This window comes from Procambarus clarkii, chromosome 11 (assembly GCF_040958095.1).
Source record: "Procambarus clarkii isolate CNS0578487 chromosome 11, FALCON_Pclarkii_2.0, whole genome shotgun sequence".
NCBI lineage: Eukaryota > Metazoa > Arthropoda > Malacostraca > Decapoda > Cambaridae > Procambarus > Procambarus clarkii.
The window spans coordinates 6886588-6903684 of NC_091160.1; the positions used below are offsets into that span (position 1 = coordinate 6886588).

Genomic DNA, 17097 nt, shown 5'->3' on the forward strand with positions numbered 1-17097 from the left:
GCAACCAGCACAATTAGTTAAGACGGCAGCAGGAGCACAAGGCTTCAAAAGGACACAGGACCGTCCCATTGAGCATCACAGCTCGGCAGCCGCCCACTAAGCCGCCTCATGACAACAGGCTGGAAAGGGAGGGGGCAACTTGTTTTTAACTGCCGATATCCGCTATGTATAAACGAAGAAAATTGTTGTGGGAACCGACCTGTGAGATTTATATTTATTTAATTTATATGAATTTATATTTACGTTAATTTATATACTTCGATAGCAATTTGTATAATGATAAGTGGACTGTATTTCTGCAATAATCTCATAATCTCACAAATCGATCCTCTACACATTAGGGGGGTTTTATATTTATATATATGCAGCCAATCAAACTACAGAATTAACTACATATTATTAAACATTGAAGAGGTTCCTTATCTTATAGTACAGCAGGTTAGTCCACCAGGTATAACTAGGGTGTAGACACCAAATTATCCTCTTTGAGGTAGCTTCCATATCACCCAGTAACTGGTGCACAAATCTTGCATCCTCGTCTTGACCTGTCAAAAGTGCGCTAGCTGTGAAGCCAGAATCCTATATATGACAAGCTATATCAGAGAAAACACTATACAGAACATTGAAGACCTGGCTTAATTACCTTTAGTTTGAGGCGATTTCGCGATCTAACCGGCTCACCCTATATCCTGACATTAATGGCCATAAATGAATGATAAACGGGTTTCGGATAGACACTTAACTTGAATTTGTAGACAGCGTGTTGAAAAATGGTACACCTTTGGGTTCCAAAACACTACGTCCAAGTAAAATTAACAGGAGCCGAATTTGCTCCCGTGTGAGCCTCTGGTCTCGTATAACAACAATGGCTGCCCTCCTTCCCCACTCTGACGCCTGGCCTACTTTGTCCAGATTTCAGAAAGTGATAGAAGGGTCACATTTACTCTACTTTAATATTGATAATTAAGTTAATTTATATAAGATGTTTTTATGATGGTAAAGTCCAAAGACTAATGTATTTAAGAACAATTCCCAGCAGAATAGCTGGTGAATTATAATAGTATGTGGTGATGATATCCCGTTTTCTTTAGATGGTAATTCCACTACAAGTTACGTTTTCTATGGGTAACTTGTTTATACAACACAGCTATTATCTGTATGATTATTAAATGGTGTCGGATTTTCCGACATAATTCCCCAGGGGCTGCTCACGGGTCGAAGTCCTAATTAGAACAGACGAACACCGATACTCCTCCATCGAATTATTACATTAATTTGATGTTAGTAGTTAGTAATCACACATTTGTGTGTCTGTTCGTACAGGACGGATGTCCCGTACTAGAGTTGCAGGGGTTAGAAGTCTAATGCAATTTCATTTCCCTGTCAACTCTTGAAAGGCTAATATTCAAGCCTTATTACATATTATTTAACCCAGAAGACTGAATGTGATCAAGTACTACAGTCAAGTATGATTCAGGGACTGCAGTGAGATCAGTGACATTAGATATAACTTGAAGTTTCTTCAGGTAACTGGTCACTGATATATAAACACTGAGGCCCATGGAATACATCTTGATTAAATAATAAATGTATCAAATCAGTCATCAGATTTATTGGGGTTTTAATTTAGTTAATTGATTCAGAAGATTGAATAGCTCATCATTAAAGTAAAGTATAGTTCTGAGACTGCAGTGGGTTCAGTGACATTGGTCGCAGTGACTTGTAGCTGTTTTAGGCTACTGTTCACTGATTTGCCACTGAGGCCTCATGAACTCATCTTCAGCTTTAAATGATGATACTAACATCAACCTCTGTTAGTATAGTCAGCTGTAATCTCCTTAGTATAATGCTACTGGAGAAATATAATCAGCTGACAAATTTAGATTTCTACTGGTATTGTTTATCTGCAGGCATAGGTCTCCTCAGGCTTGATACTGGGCCTGAGAGTAATTTACCTCCTGCAGAGTTTAACATGGTTATACCCTGATATTTAGTAGGGCTACCGATGAATTGATGGTAGTAGTCTGTCCCCACAAGGACAGCCATTTGGCATTTGATTTGCTCAAATTTACCTGCAGCTGCTTGATAATAGCTTTCCAGGTCAGCATAATCAACTTGAGATTGTTGTGACAAATCTTCACATTTCTTGATCTGTCTTGTTAAATGGCCTTTAAGACCTGCAAGGGTTCTTTTCATTCTCCCTGCATTATCCATACTGGCTAGTTGGTGAAGCCTTGTGGGGCTTGTACTTGGGCTGCTCATAATACTGAACAAGCTCTGATGGTAGCCTAGGGTAAATTCTGAACTCACTAGGCAATAATCCTACCTCTACTAGAGGTTAGCACTTAAAATTAATACACATTATATATATACAATCATACACACTAATGATTTGAGTGATAAACCAGTGTCACTGGAAGTACCTTTAGGTTAGCTCTTCTATATCACCCTAGGATGGTAGAGACACTAATTAATCACTCAAAGGTGTAATGATCATAAGTAAATTATTATATATACAACTCAACTCGAGTTGATAAAAATTACACCCAAAATAGAGTCAGCACCATTCATTAATGGTGTTAGGTTGTTGAATATAGTACAACTGACTATAGTAATAATGGGACTAGGATGAACGATAATAGTTCAACTAGTCAATGGTAATATCCTACCCTGTTGTGGGTTGGCAATTAGTAAATATTATACTGTGATCACTAGTGCAATATATATTAAATAATTCTCTATTTTGGAGAAATAATATATACAATTATTGTTAATAGCCTCTTAATTAGCCTCTATGAAACTTCTAATATTATCTAGAAGTATTAAATATTATTAGTGACCTCGCGAAATAAAGTCCACAAAATTCGTAGATAATCTCTCGCGAAATGTAACACCACGAAATCCGTGAACAATCTCGCGAAGACACAGTCACTAATTTGGCTGGATTCTATATTAGCGCTGTCATTTCACGAAATAACACGCCACCAAATATCTGTGGGTGTGCATGAAACCGCTGACGAAGCTGAACTGGGCTGAGGGAGGCTCCTGAGCTCCCTCGAGGCTACGCTGCCGTCTTGACTGCTGGCTTTTGTTTAAATCACACTGCACTAGTATATTTAATGAATCCACTGGTTAACTGGTTCATCCGGTACTAAGATGACCAAATGTGGGTTCAAAGGATCAAATAATCCGTCATCCGGTTCGAAGATGACCAAATAATGTGGGAACCGACCTGTGAGATTTATATTTATTTAATTTATGTGAATTTATATTTACGTTAATTTATATACTTCGATAGCAATTTGTATAATGATAAGTGGACTGTATTTCTGCAATAATCTCATAATCTCACAAATCGATCCTCTACACATTAGGGGGGTTTTATATTTATATATATGCAGCCAATCAAACTACAGAATTAACTACATATTATTAAACATTGAAGAGGTTCCTTATCTTATAGTACAGCAGGTTAGTCCACCAGGTATAACTAGGGTGTAGACACCAAATTATCCTCTTTGAGGTAGCTTCCATATCACCCAGTAACTGGTGCACAAATCTTGCATCCTCGTCTTGACCTGTCAAAAGTGCGCTAGCTGTGAAGCCAGAATCCTATATATGACAAGCTATATCAGAGAAAACACTATACAGAACATTGAAGACCTGGCTTAATTACCTTTAGTTTGAGGCGATTTCGCGATCTAACCGGGTCACCCTATATCCTGACATTAATGGCCATAAATGAATGATAAACGGGTTTCGGATAGACACTTAACTTGAATTTGTAGACAGCGTGTTGAAAAATGGTACACCTTTGGGTTCCAAAACACTACGTCCAAGTAAAATTAACAGGAGCCGAATTTGCTCCCGTGTGAGCCTCTGGTCTCGTATAACAACAATGGCTGCCCTCCTTCCCCACTCTGACGCCTGGCCTACTTTGTCCAGATTTCAGAAAGTGATAGAAGGGTCACATTTACCCTACTTTAATATTGATAATTAAGTTAATTTATATAAGATGTTTTTATGATGGTAAAGTCCAAAGACTAATGTATTTAAGAACAATTCCCAGCAGAATAGCTGGTGAATTATAATAGTATGTGGTGATGATATCCCGTTTTCTTTAGATGGTAATTCCACTACAAGTTACGTTTTCTATGGGTAACTTGTTTATACAACACAGCTATTATCTGTATGATTATTAAATGGTGTCGGATTTTCCGACAATTGTAGTCTAGTAAAATTACTTTTGCCGTTCCGTTTCAATTTTTCGTTCTATCCATTACTATTTTTTTTCCTTCTCAATTCAATTTATGCTTTGATCTCTTAGTTTTAAATTTTAGTCTGTTTCCCACATATTGCTTGAAACTGCACATTGGTGTCTTTAGGCATATTATGTACCTGCTCAAAATCCAACATTTTAACATCTTTTATGTATGCACTTTTACCTGAATAAATTATATTATATACCTTATACATAAATCATGCATTTAACAAAGATTAAAAAAATTAGCAGTTTGTAAAGGTACACACATTTCCCGTCCAGCCTGAGCCCGTTACCAGTTTTGCACGGCTCTGGCAGGAGCCGAGGGATACCACTTACCGGACCTGCAAAGGCGCCAAATACATGTTGGTGCACTTGAGCACTGCTTCGGGCAACACCCTTCTCTTTTTAAACAGTTCAACGATATTGTACATTCTCTCAGGCCGGTGCGAAGTCTTCATCTTGCACCATAGATGGTGCATCATTCACAAGTACAACACCCAGAGCAGGCATGAGGTCGGGGGGCCGAGCCAACCCCAGCAGCTCCAGGCGGCCACTTAACACGGCAATCAGTCCTCTGCGGAGGGATTGACAAACTTGCACCTTTATCTAGCAAATAATCAACTTTTGTATTTAAAAACTTACTACCACTATACTTAGTTGCTAATAGCCTATGAAATAAACAGACTTTATAGAGGTTATTAACAAGGAAAATTTATGAAATCTTTATTTATACACGACTAGTGCACAAGTGCTAACATTCACAAAAGCATTAAAGATAATTCAGATATTCATCTTGGCAATCACTTCTATCTTGTCGAGAGCAGCAGTGAAGGTGTCGAAAGCCGCAGCAGCATGCGACTCGAGGCCAGTCCGAACTTCACGCCGCCGCCTCACTACTGCTTTCACCAAAGGCATGGTCGAAGAACTTTGACCGGTTTTCTAGTGGGATCGAACAACGACACGAAGAGCAGCACACCACCGAGTAGGAAGCCAGCCACACTAAAACAATCAGGGGGATGAGTAAATTAACACATCAGCAAAGCTACATTGCTTAAAATGTTCTAACACTAAAATGGTAATAATTATATCAAAAGTGTGGACGATAGTCACTTTGAACTGTTTTATAAGATAAATATGAGCATGGCAGTAGTTTAAGGCTGTGTGTAAACAGTAGGAACACATTTAGCCTGGGAAAGGGGGAAGGGGATTGATTGTAAAACATCCAAACGTACTTCGCTTTTGCAGTTGTCTAGAATCTAGATCACACTAATCTGTGCATTATACATAGGGTGTATGATTTTGTAGTTAAATAATAATTTGTAGAGTTGCGCCAATAGTGTACAGCATTTCGGCCAAACCTAAAAAGATTAATATTTTGGTAACTTATCAAGTAATCCTTAAACGTAACTAGAAATTTAACAATTTGAACTCTTGATAATGCTGAAGTAGACTACTACTTTTAGACATCATAGCTTTAAGTGAACTATCCAAGTGACAATGTTTAAGTGACCACGATAAAGCCAAAACCTGAAGCCCGATTAAGTGACCACGATAAAACCCGAAAAACATGCCCAAATATCTTGGCCGAAACGCTATTCATATTATTAGCTTTAGGTATTTTATGTACAAGCTCTTTATATCCTACATTATGTTTGCATCATCTATGTATGTACTTTGTCCTGAATAAAACGTTTAATTCAATTTAAAACGTGCATGAACACGCTGGCTTCCTGTCCCGACAATTGAAATTGAAATAAGTTTATTGAGGTAACACACAAAAGGGATGAGGTAGCTCAAGCTATTCTCACCCTGTTCAGTACAACGTGTTCTTACATATGTAGACACACATCAAACAAACATATTGCCGAACATTCTGCGAGATAAACATACATTTCCTCCTTTACACAAGTAGTATGGTATCAAACGTACACACAAATACTTTTATGACTTAGGTATACTGTATAGACATTTTGCAAGACAGATAATTTAACAAAAGTTTACAGTCTTGGTGCAAAATTCTTTTATCTCTCCAGAATATCAACCTTTCCGTTGTGACACATCCAGGCTATTTGTTCAGGAACAATCCTTCTCTGTTTCTATATACATTAATAAACTGACAATCAAGAACATAATGTGAAAGGGCGTGAGACCTTAACATACCACATAGTTTACACTTCGTGTCATTACCATGAACACCTATCCCATATTCCCACTAATATTTGTACCAAAGCCTGAGCCACATGTGCACAGTAATTCCAAGCATTTCTCCTTTTACCATAAGTAAAATGGGTGTTTTGACTCGCATGTAGTGTTGCATGGTTTGACTTTCCTCATACATGATACCTCTCTTCGCCACTTCTGCATGTGCCTGTCCCGACAATGATTTATTATTTTTATTATTATTATTATCATCATTAAGAGTAAATGAAAAGTATGGGCGTCATTTGGTACACAAGTCCGATTCGACGAAGCTAGTTTTCCCCCTTAGTCCTTAGTTTAAAAATAATTATGTTGTTTGTTAGGCTAGGAAGTATTCGTTTAGGTTGCATTAGAATGTTGGTCTTGGTTTTGCTTATTTACTTAAACCACAATTGGGAGACAATTCCACAATATTGGTTCCTTTTATTTGCTTTGGATAAGTGACAAAATTTCAGGGGCTTTGAGTGACTAGTTCCATTTCACCCCTTTAAGTAGCATTTCAGTTAGTAATTAAGAACTTTTAAAGTGAACTGCAGAACCGTTATGGATTTTGCAAGACAGTTATTTATACCCACTCTTAATAAAGAGCAAAGTTTTAATTTTTCAGAGTGCGTCAATTACATAGCCTATGAAGTTATACTATTACAAGCTTGGTTCTGCTCAACCCTTTACGATGCCTTAACCCTATTCTTCTACAATACTGTGTAGGCTCTAACAGCTCTGAGTAGCTATTAGAGAGTAGGCTCTAGCAATCATCGTTAATGTCATCTGCAGTTTATTCATTCCTACAAACATTGTTGGCAGACAAACTAAAGCATAATTGAAGCCTTTCACAGCCTAAATGGAATGAAGATTCCATCACTTACAATAATATAGACCACCAAAGGTCAACGTTATAAAATTGCAAATAAAAATAAATCTTAAAGAAAATTATCAAATTTTAACAAATTAAAAATATACCAACAACACTTCAAGTATGTTTATTGAGACAAGAAAAAAATACATCTCAAAGGGATAGAGTAGCTTAGGCTATTTCTACCCCCCCCCCCCCCCACTGCCCAACAGCACTTATTGTACCCGTGTAGACTGTCAGTACTTTAAATGGCTATGTGTACATTAATAAATTACCAGAAAATTTTAACCTTCAATCACTGTGGCACAAATTGCTTCGCAATAACTTGCGATCCTCGTTTCCAATCTTTCAGAACTTCTGCTTTATATAATTTTTTACCTTTCCTTGTTACAGCAAGGGAAGATTTTAATGCTTTAACTTATTCAATATACTGTACTGACCAGCCACAAATTGCAGGGCATTGATGCGCTGCTTCATTTACATTAATTATCCTGCCGGGAGTCAAGATTTAAAGCTGACTGCTTAATATAAAAGCTTAGCTTGGAATGTTACAAAATCTGCACATTTACCAGGTATTACTAAAATAATTTAACTTGGAAACTAGGTTATAATCTAACCTAGAAATTATTTTAATACGAGTTTCTCAGAGCCGAACAGTTAAAAAACTGCTTACCTGTACACAACGTTGCCGACTGTGGAGTCTGATCTAGCCAAGGGGACGTCTGTCCGCAACCTTTCCAACTCCACCTTCGTCTTGGTTGCTCCGTGCTCGTCAAGAGGAACACCCATACCCTAGGCATCCCCAATCACCATTAGTAGTACACTGAAAAAAATTACCTTTTGAAAGTTACAGCTCAAACTAATCTACACCCAAGTTATTAGGTATTTTGAATCCTATTAAACCCCTGTATATTCTTTACAGGTTTTAAATAAAAATCATTATTATTATTGTTTCAGAGCAATCCTGGTGGGTTTGATGCTCCCTGGATACTAGTCTGGGAGATGTTGAAAGAAAAATTAAGAACTAGTGCAGACTAACGTCTGAATTTTCAGCCACATACTAAAAGCTATAAATTGAGTAATTGCTGCACAGAATAAAGGGTTTCGAATCTCCTTGGTATGGGTATCAAATATAACCCATCATAATGACAGACATTGTTCTATCTGCGGTTGGCTAGCCGCTCCCTGCCACGTCCTTACCGGGCGTGTAAAATGGTGCCGATTCCTAAGATTTCTAGGCCAGGAAACACTCCCCCCACCCCTCCTCTCACACTATTTCCTCATTACCGATTCTTCTACGATAGTGCAGCCGTTTCATTAGACCGTAAACAGACTTTCAAGCTATCAGGATAGACGAGAGACAGAAGTGTTACGGACCCGAATCCAGCGTCCGAGCCTGGAGCAGTGACGACCACGCCATCTGTGGGTCAGCTCCCGAAACCCCCTCCAAATGGACGACGACACCTGGTGAGGACGAGGTGTACTGGCCACAAGGGTTAGTTTCCCGTCCTGTTCAGCTCATAACACAGCCGCTGCTGACCTCTGGTGAGGTGGAGCTTAGACAGCAACGCCATCTATGGAATGGATACGTCGGGCGTTTGTGTCTAAGCCTGTAAGTGAGGTGCTTTAGAGTGTCCCTGTTACTGATGACGTGTCTGATTACAGAGTCGACCTGGGACTGCTGTAATGGAAGTTGGATCAGTCTACCCAAGGCAGTCGTCTCGTCTCCAAGTGTTTGCTGCAGCAGCTGTGAGTCGCCCCCGGATGAACACTGTGGTGTTGACCTGCCTGTGAAGTGGCAGTTGAGGGATTGTCATATCCGGGACTGACTGGTGGAGACGCTTAACCACTGGGGAGTTGTGGCAAGGAGAGTGATCTGTGGTATCACACGAGGCTCCTGACAAGGGTTCGCTACCTTAGTATCGATCGTGGAGTGGCCTAACCAGCGTCGCTGATTTGGAACCTGCCAGCTATCTGCTGGACTTGTGGTTGATGGCCTCCACGATGGTGCCCCCAGTGGAACTGTGACTTGGCTGGCCTGTGGCCGGGGTAGACTCAAGATTCTCGAAGGATTCGTCGTGAGGCCACAAGAGCACCAAGAGCTTGGCATCGTGAGCACCGTGGAGATCCAGAGTCTTCAGAAGAAAACAGTGTATATAATAGTGTTTATATCCCCCCCCCCCCCGTGTAATCTTCTTATATATATTTATTGGTGACGGTAATTATATTAATAAGTTTTTGACCATTTCCCTTCCCCTTTAATTTACTTGCGTTACGGATCTCATCCCTTGAAAGCCACTACTGGCTTGGGCCGGATACGCTTCCTCTAACAACATCAGAGTAAGAACCCGGTTGCGACCCGAGAGGGCCGTAACATAATTCCTGTTCATTCATTCCTGTGGATGGATGCGCTGAAAACCTTTAGATCCTAGATGTTCTTCTGGCTGAGGTCCAAGTGCTGAAATTCCTGCGCACCTTGACATTGAGGAGACTTTCGACAGCGTCCCTCATGCAGCCATCGATCGGCCCATGGAGCTCAAGGAAATCACCAAGCTTTTAGGGATATTATGTCGGGCTATGATGGTGCCTCGACAGTCATAACCAGTCAGAACGAGAAATCTAAGGTAATCCCTGTGACTAAGGGAGTCAAACAGGGATTGTCCCTAGTCCCTTTCTTTTCAATTTGGCGATTGATGAGGCACTTGCCAATATGAAGAAACTGAGCCTGGGGATTCGTCTGGGGGGGGGGGGGTAAAAGGTGTCTGTACTAGCGTTTGCAGATGAGCTGGTCGTGGCAGCAGAGACGCCGACCGGCCTTCAGGTATTGATATGTGTGATACGTTGAGTGGCGCTGTCTTGAGGGTCAACGCGGGAAACTGCCGATCACCGAGCCTACAAATTGATGGGAAACGCAAGAATGGTATCTTCACAAACGAGGTTCCATGTCGAGGGCACAGCCATGGACTATTGGTATCACTGACGAGTACAAGTACCTTGGTATTCTTGTTGGCGACTGTGTCAGGGGCATCTCCTCTGTCTCACTGAGGAGGGTCTTATCACACAGGCCCCCCTCAAACCTCAGAGGTTATACGTGCTAAAACACCACCTCGTTCATAAACGACGACCGTCTTATTCTGGGCGTGGTGTACAAAACTGAGCTAGCAAGAATCAAATGGAGGATGAGGCAAGGCAAGCTATCCGTAGCTGGCTTCGTTCACCGCACGACAATAGTAGTAGGCTTCCATCAGTCTCTGGAGACCATGGAGTTGCGCTCTGGTGTCGGTCTGGTCGGAAGTGGTCTCACCAGGGCGCAAAGCCAGGGTAGGTTGATTTGGGGAGAAAGCTGTTACCCAGGCAGCAGGTCTCCCCCTCCCCCCCCCCCCTCTCCATGGCGCTGAAAGTCTCCAATGGAAAGGCACACACACCAATACGATTGGTTCCAGCGCCGTCGCAGGAACTGAGTTCCGGGGATAACCTCGAAGTAGTTGAAAAAGGGCACAGGGACCTCCAACACCAGAGACCGCCGTGGACGTGGCCGGAGAAGAACCACCCCATCAAGGGTATTAACGACCCCAGCCTCTTGAAGCAGAGCTTGGGCCGCACGACCCTCGGGAGGTGGACGTTCCGATCCTGCACCTACGTGTTCCAGACAAAGATCGTCACAGCCCTCTTTCACCCGAGGCCTGCCTTTTTCAAGACCAAGAAGAAGGAAGAGTGATTATTATAATATAAATATTTAATAATTATTATAATAGTAATAATTATAATGGCTCCGTTCACCGCACAATGCAATAATATGCAGGATAAGATACCCATTAGGTCGAGCCTTGAAGTGCGGACAGCTGAAGAGAAATCAGCGAGAGGAAATGCTGAAGTTGTAGAGAAAGTGCCAGGGCTTGACCAAGCTGCATGTCTTAAGTCGATGCTGAAACAACCCCACAACTGGCAAGGCTTCGAGTCGGGTCAGGAAGAGCGGCAGTGGCGGTGCTTCATTCTAGGTGGTGACTGTCTTCGGTGGTGTCTTAGTTTTCTTTCTTCACCTATTTCTTCTTGCTTCGTGTTATCATTTGATGTTTATTCTTTTACTCAGCATAGTCCTGGGGACAAAGTTCGGATACCAGTGTGGATTTATCGCATACCGAGAAGATTGCGTCGTTGTCAACCATTTCACATTAGCTCCTAGAGTGTGTTCTTCATACCTTGTGTAATATACGGCTGGTGAGAAATCTGAATTCGGGAGATCCAAATGCAGTGTTGTCACGTTGTTAATATATTTCAGTTACTGCTGGAGAATCAATCATGGTATCTTACGAGTCTGGGGTGGTGAGTGTTTCAATGTCAACAGAGGCAGTAGAATCAGAAGACAGGTGGAGGTCTGCAGGAGCAACTGATATTGGTGCCGATGCAGGTGATGTAGTCGCCGGTATAACTGGAGTAATATGTGGTTGGTCTGGAGTGGCAGTTTGCAGAGGTAATGGAGCTGTAGCAGGTTGCAGAGGGTGGGCGCCGGCAGAGATCTGCCAGTGCAGCCACTGCCACCGCTACGTCTGCCAGTGCAGACGTAGCGGTGGCAGTGGCTGGAGCTGTAGTTGTGAACAGTTCCTCAGAAATATTAAATGTTGGTAGATTATTGGAAGCATATAGTATGTTTAGAATTCGTGCGAATTCCTTGCAGTTCCTGCCTACCACCATTTCAACCAGGTGGACGAGTCCGAAGATGGTACTATGATCGATGTTGGGGAACAACTGGTGTGGTGAAGGCTGGCTTGTTGATTGGCCAGAGGCTGTGGCTGTTGCGGCCGAGTCGATGATTGGTTGGCGGACTGGGAGCTAGACCCCCATTGGCTTACAGGTTGTGCAGACGCTCTGCCTCCGCCTGGAATTTCAGGGAATTGGCGGCTTGCACGTTGAAATTTGATGGTGCACGGGGAGTGGTGTTGGTCTGCCTGGCGTCGAACATCTGTATTTCTTCACGTCTTCGGGGCACTCTGCGGCGACGGCAGTATGTTCGCCATCGCAGAGAAGGCATTGAAGATATTCGTTCATGCAATTTTTTGAAGTGTTGGTTCCCAGTGCACTTGCTGCACCGTTGGTCCCGAGATGTACAGTTCTTTGTGAAGTGATCGTAGCTAACACTTGTAGCATTGTCGAAGCCGTTAATAGTGTACTTTGGTCATTACACAGACATTGAAATTGCGTGATGCATTAAATGAACACATCCACAAGGGCCGTGACGAAGATTCGAACCTACATCTGAGAGCATCCCAGACGCTTTTATCGAATGAGCTACAACTTGGTCAAAAGAATTTTAACCAGAAGTTCTACTGACCTTACTGGACCCTGCAGCCTCTCAGACAAACCAGGATTTTACAAAATTCCCCCCCCCCCCTTCTGCACTCTAGCTATGTCAACAGGCCGTTCTACGTCTTTCGCCATTACTTCATTACGCAAGTCACAATAGCGTGATGCATCGAATGAACAAATCCACTAGGGCCGTTATGAGGATTCGAACATGGGGGAATTTCGTAAAATCCTGGTTTGTGTCCGAGAGGCTGCAGGGTCCAGTAAGGTCAATAGAACTTCTGGTTCAAATTCTTTTGACCATGTCGTAGCTCATTCGATAAAGGCATCGTCGGATTCTCTCAGACGTAGGTTCGAATCATCGTCACAGCCCTTGTGGATTTGTTTCTTTGGTGATCTGTCCGGGGGGGGGGGGGGTGCTAGCGATTCCAAAGCACCAGAAGCCGTTGGTAGTAGCAAAGGTAGCTTCCTTAGGCGATGTGGAGGTGACCATCATGGTGGAGAGGTGGCTGTCATGTATAGATTGATTGATTTAGATTAAGCCACCCAAAATGGGGCACGGGCATGAATAGCCCATAAGTGGAGGCCCTTTGGAGTCATTACTAGTACCAATAGCTGGTTCTTGGGATCTGTGGATGGATGGCATCTTCATGGTCGCTTGCAGTTTATGACCCGCAGGAGGCTTAGTCGCCAGGTTGCAGTTTAATGTGCAAATCAACGGTTTATATCTGAACAGAGCAACGCCGGCAGTTTGGTACCATCAGGATCGTCGTCCTTTGAGGAATTGCATTTGTCCATCAGGGAATTTGCGGTGAAATTCTGGGTCGTGGTATTCTTTTTTCAGTATTGAGAGATTATTGTAAGCGTTCATGGAGTGGGCGTGGACATACTTGGGGTGCGGGTATTTGTTCTGGCTGATTAACTCGTTACGTCTGTGGGCCAATTATCGTCTGGTGTGTGTTGCCATTGAGCTCACTATGTGCTGTTCTTTCCGATCAGCAAGTATTTTTGTTTTCTTAGTCGTCTTTGGTCGCAAGGCCATTCTCGTCAACGTCGGCTCTGGGAAGCCTCGGTGTTGGTTGTGGGAGTTTCGCGTGGTCCGTTGTTTTTGGATGTGGTGTATTCGTTGGCAGGGGTAGCCAGTGTGGGTGGCGTCCCTGTCACCGGACTGGTTGTGGGTACTTTTGCAGGGTCGGACACCGGGCCGGCCCCAGGTGGAGGAGCTGGGAGATGGTCGTCTGGTACTGTCACCGTCGGAAGTACATTTGCAGTGAGCAACCTCTTGTTGTTTTAGATTTAGCTACTCGGAACGAAGTGTCCATGTAGCACGGGCTATGGTGAGCCCGTAAGGAGCTTGTTAATAATGTGGATGTATAGGTAAATTTCGTTGCCTGCCAATTTGTTGGCAAGGTGTAGTAGCACCGGTAGGAGGGTGTTGTTGGTGGCAACTGCAGCAGCTTCCCCAGCGTTCTCGGGCAAGGCCGGGAAAGCAGACGTAGGCGGTTTGGCTAGCCGAGTTGAGGTGGTGCTTGCCATCATTTTTATTTCTTCCTGATGGTGGAGACAGTTGGGTGAAACTTCAGTGTGCGGGCCATTGCAGAGTAGGCAGCGTCAGTGGGAGGATGTGCAAGGCTTTGTAGTGATGCTCCTGGGCGCAAACTGCATTTCTGCACTTACTCGGTGCACTTACTGGTGTAGTGGGAGTATCGGTAGCACTTTAAGCACTGGCGGAGCTCTGTGTATCGTTCTTTGGTCATGTCGGCAGGTGGAATCTTAATTCCGGCGCACTAAAGGCCGTGTTCTTTGACGTGGGTTGCTGCAATGACTGTGAAGGTCACTTTCAGTGTGGGTCTGCGAGTGTTGTTGGAGTTGGGGCTGATCTTGGCCACTACCATGGTCAGCGTCAAGTTCAGGAAATTGATGCTGGCGAGGATTTCGTCGTCGCTGCGGTCAGAGATCCATGCGCTGATGTGTCTGGCAAACAGTCCTGTCCGCCAGGTGGCATCTAGGAGTGAGGGTGAGGCCGACGTCTAGCAGCGTGGTCGTGGAGGAGGCGGCGAATAGTTTCTCCAGGTCATTGTTGCTGGAGAAGAGAAGGTGAATACCTCTGGTCTCCACGATGTCAGGTGGTGAGATATTTTTGATGGTAGAGACCTTTTCTAAGATCCCAGCCGTAGTGAGAATAAGGTCCTCTTGGAGGCAAACCTTGACTGTGCAACATGGTACAGGTACCATAGATGCCTCGGTCTTTGCACTATCTGTGCACGCGTGGTGGAAAAATACCAGGGGGGGGGGGTGGTAATGTATAGGAATGAACTTTACCGTGAAGGAAAGGTGTTGTTCGTTTATGCTTGTGACGTCTTTGGCAGCTTTCAGAAAATAGGGAGCTCACTCTCCGGACAAACACCGTCCTGGCTGCGAGGTAGTGTCATGGTGGGGTGAGGTTCATGTGTGCCGCCTCAAGAGCAGAGGGGGTGGTGGGGTCGAACAGACCCTGTAATGTTGCAGCACTGTTAAACAGCAGTTTGGGGTTCTCCGTCGTTGAGGACTACGTCTAGAGCTGCAACAGGTGTTATAGTGGTGATCAGGTCCAGGATCTCTAACCGGGTAACGGTCCGGTCCCCTCTGAATCGCACCTTGATCCGGTAGATCATGGTATACATGCTTAGTACCAGAGGGTTGCACATTACTGAAGAGGCCTCCCATCTCTTTCCGGTATAATGCACTGGTTTAGGATGGGGTCTGACCTAGAGTAAAGCACTCCGAATGTGCACGACACGCCCGAATGCGTTCTTTTATACTGACTGGAAGGACGGTGGTCTGGGGGATGCCCGAATTTGCCTCTTCGATCCGGCTGCACAAGAACAAGCATTTCAGTAGTCTATTTGAGTCGGCTGACCCAACGCGCAAGGAAGCAGCCCTTCTACCAGCATTCCCCTCCCTGTTCGGCCCATTGTTGCCATGAGGGGGCTTGGTGGGTGGCTTCCAGAGAATGATGCTCCATGGGACAGTCCTCTGTCCTTTTGAAACCATATGCTCCTGCTGCTGTCTAAGTTTGTCGATCGCTTTTCCTTATGTTTCGTTTTTCTCCCGCCTCTTTCTAATTGTCATTTCCTGCCGACCTTTAGCCTGTTTTGATTATTCTTTTGGACTACTTTTTGACGCCTGGGTGATTGAGGAGGCATACTCTTGCACCCGTAGAACTATACTACCCGACGTCTAGAGCGAGGGGAAGCCTTTTAGTGTCAATCCTCCTTTCGTCACTGAACCCAATCTCGACAAACTGACGGTCCTTATTAAGGTGGCGTTTGTGGGGCGTATACTCATGATGCACCTCGGCATGATCAGCGATAGCCTCTTGTTGGGTGTCCTGCCTCTATTTGTTGCTCCATGGTGGGTATGTGGATACATTCGTGAATGAAAGTCTGACCTCTCGTCCTTATGTCAAATTCTGTTCCTCTTCTACCTTCTCGGGCTCGTGGGGTGGGCGACCAAGCCCCCGAGTTGGACCGTGTTGGAAGACCGGGCTCTGTAGCCCCCGCTACATTGGGCCCCACCCTTGATCCTCCTCTAACCATTCAGACTACTTCCCTCGGCTCCCCTCCCTCGCTTCGAGGTTGGGTCGAGCCCCAAGCCCCCAGTGGTGACAACCATGTCCCCTGGCACGGCTCTGTCTCTGACTACTGCGCCTTTTAACCCCCCCCCCCCCTACCTCTCTCTGGGGGTTCTCAATGCCGTCCACGCCACGGCTGCGCTTGCTCGATTCCTTCCCGACTGATGCGTTACAAGCCTTGTTTGGTCACACTTTGTGGGCCAAATGCTTTGATTTCCTTCCTCTTTATTCTATGTCTGACGATTTATCCCTCCATAGGCACCTTGTTGATTCAGTAGATGCCCGTTACCTTGAACCCCACCCTTCTCGGTACACGTGTTGTTGCTGCTGCTCCTCAGGATGCAGCCTCCCGCTTGGTTGCCTTATCCTGCCTTGGCAAGACCCCTGTTAGGGTCTCTAAGAACGCTCGATTGAATGCCAGTGTTAGCACTATTCTCCTCCCGCCCCATGTTGCTACCGGTGTTCGGAATCTAAAGGGCTGCCACAAAGTTATTCGGCATATCCTCGAAGCCCAGGGCCATTCTGTTCTCCAGGTGGACTTTTACTCGTCCCCCTCGTGGTCGTCGCCATCAACCCCTTCGGCTTGTGAAGAATACCTTTGATGGAAGGACCCTTTCGCCCTTTGTCATTCTTGCTGGTGCCAGGTGCTCCGTCCAGAGTACATTCCCTCTCCTCGGCTCTGTAGTAAGTGCTGGAGGTTTGGGCATGGAGCCCTCCACTGCTCCAATACTGTGTCTGTCCTGTGTGTGGGGACGAAGGTCACCAAGTCGGAGTGCACTTCTCCCCAGGCTCGCTGCCTCAATTGCAGTAAGGCCCACCCTACCTTCTCCTGCTCTTGTATACATTAAAAGCTTTATGCAGCCGTCC

At 44.4% G+C, this 17097-nt stretch overlaps 1 long non-coding RNA gene across 1 annotated transcript in view; it reads right to left on the reverse strand.

The window, feature by feature from the left end:
* Nucleotides 1-4974: 4974 nt before the first annotated feature.
* Nucleotides 4975-17097, reverse strand: part of LOC138363782 (uncharacterized) — an 86221-nt gene continuing 74098 nt past the window's right edge. Inside the window, exons 2-3 of the long non-coding RNA XR_011228117.1 lie at nucleotides 7990-8139; nucleotides 4975-5263 (exon numbers count right to left, since the gene is read on the reverse strand). This is a non-coding gene — a long non-coding RNA (uncharacterized lncRNA). The remainder of the gene's footprint in view (nucleotides 5264-7989; nucleotides 8140-17097) is intronic.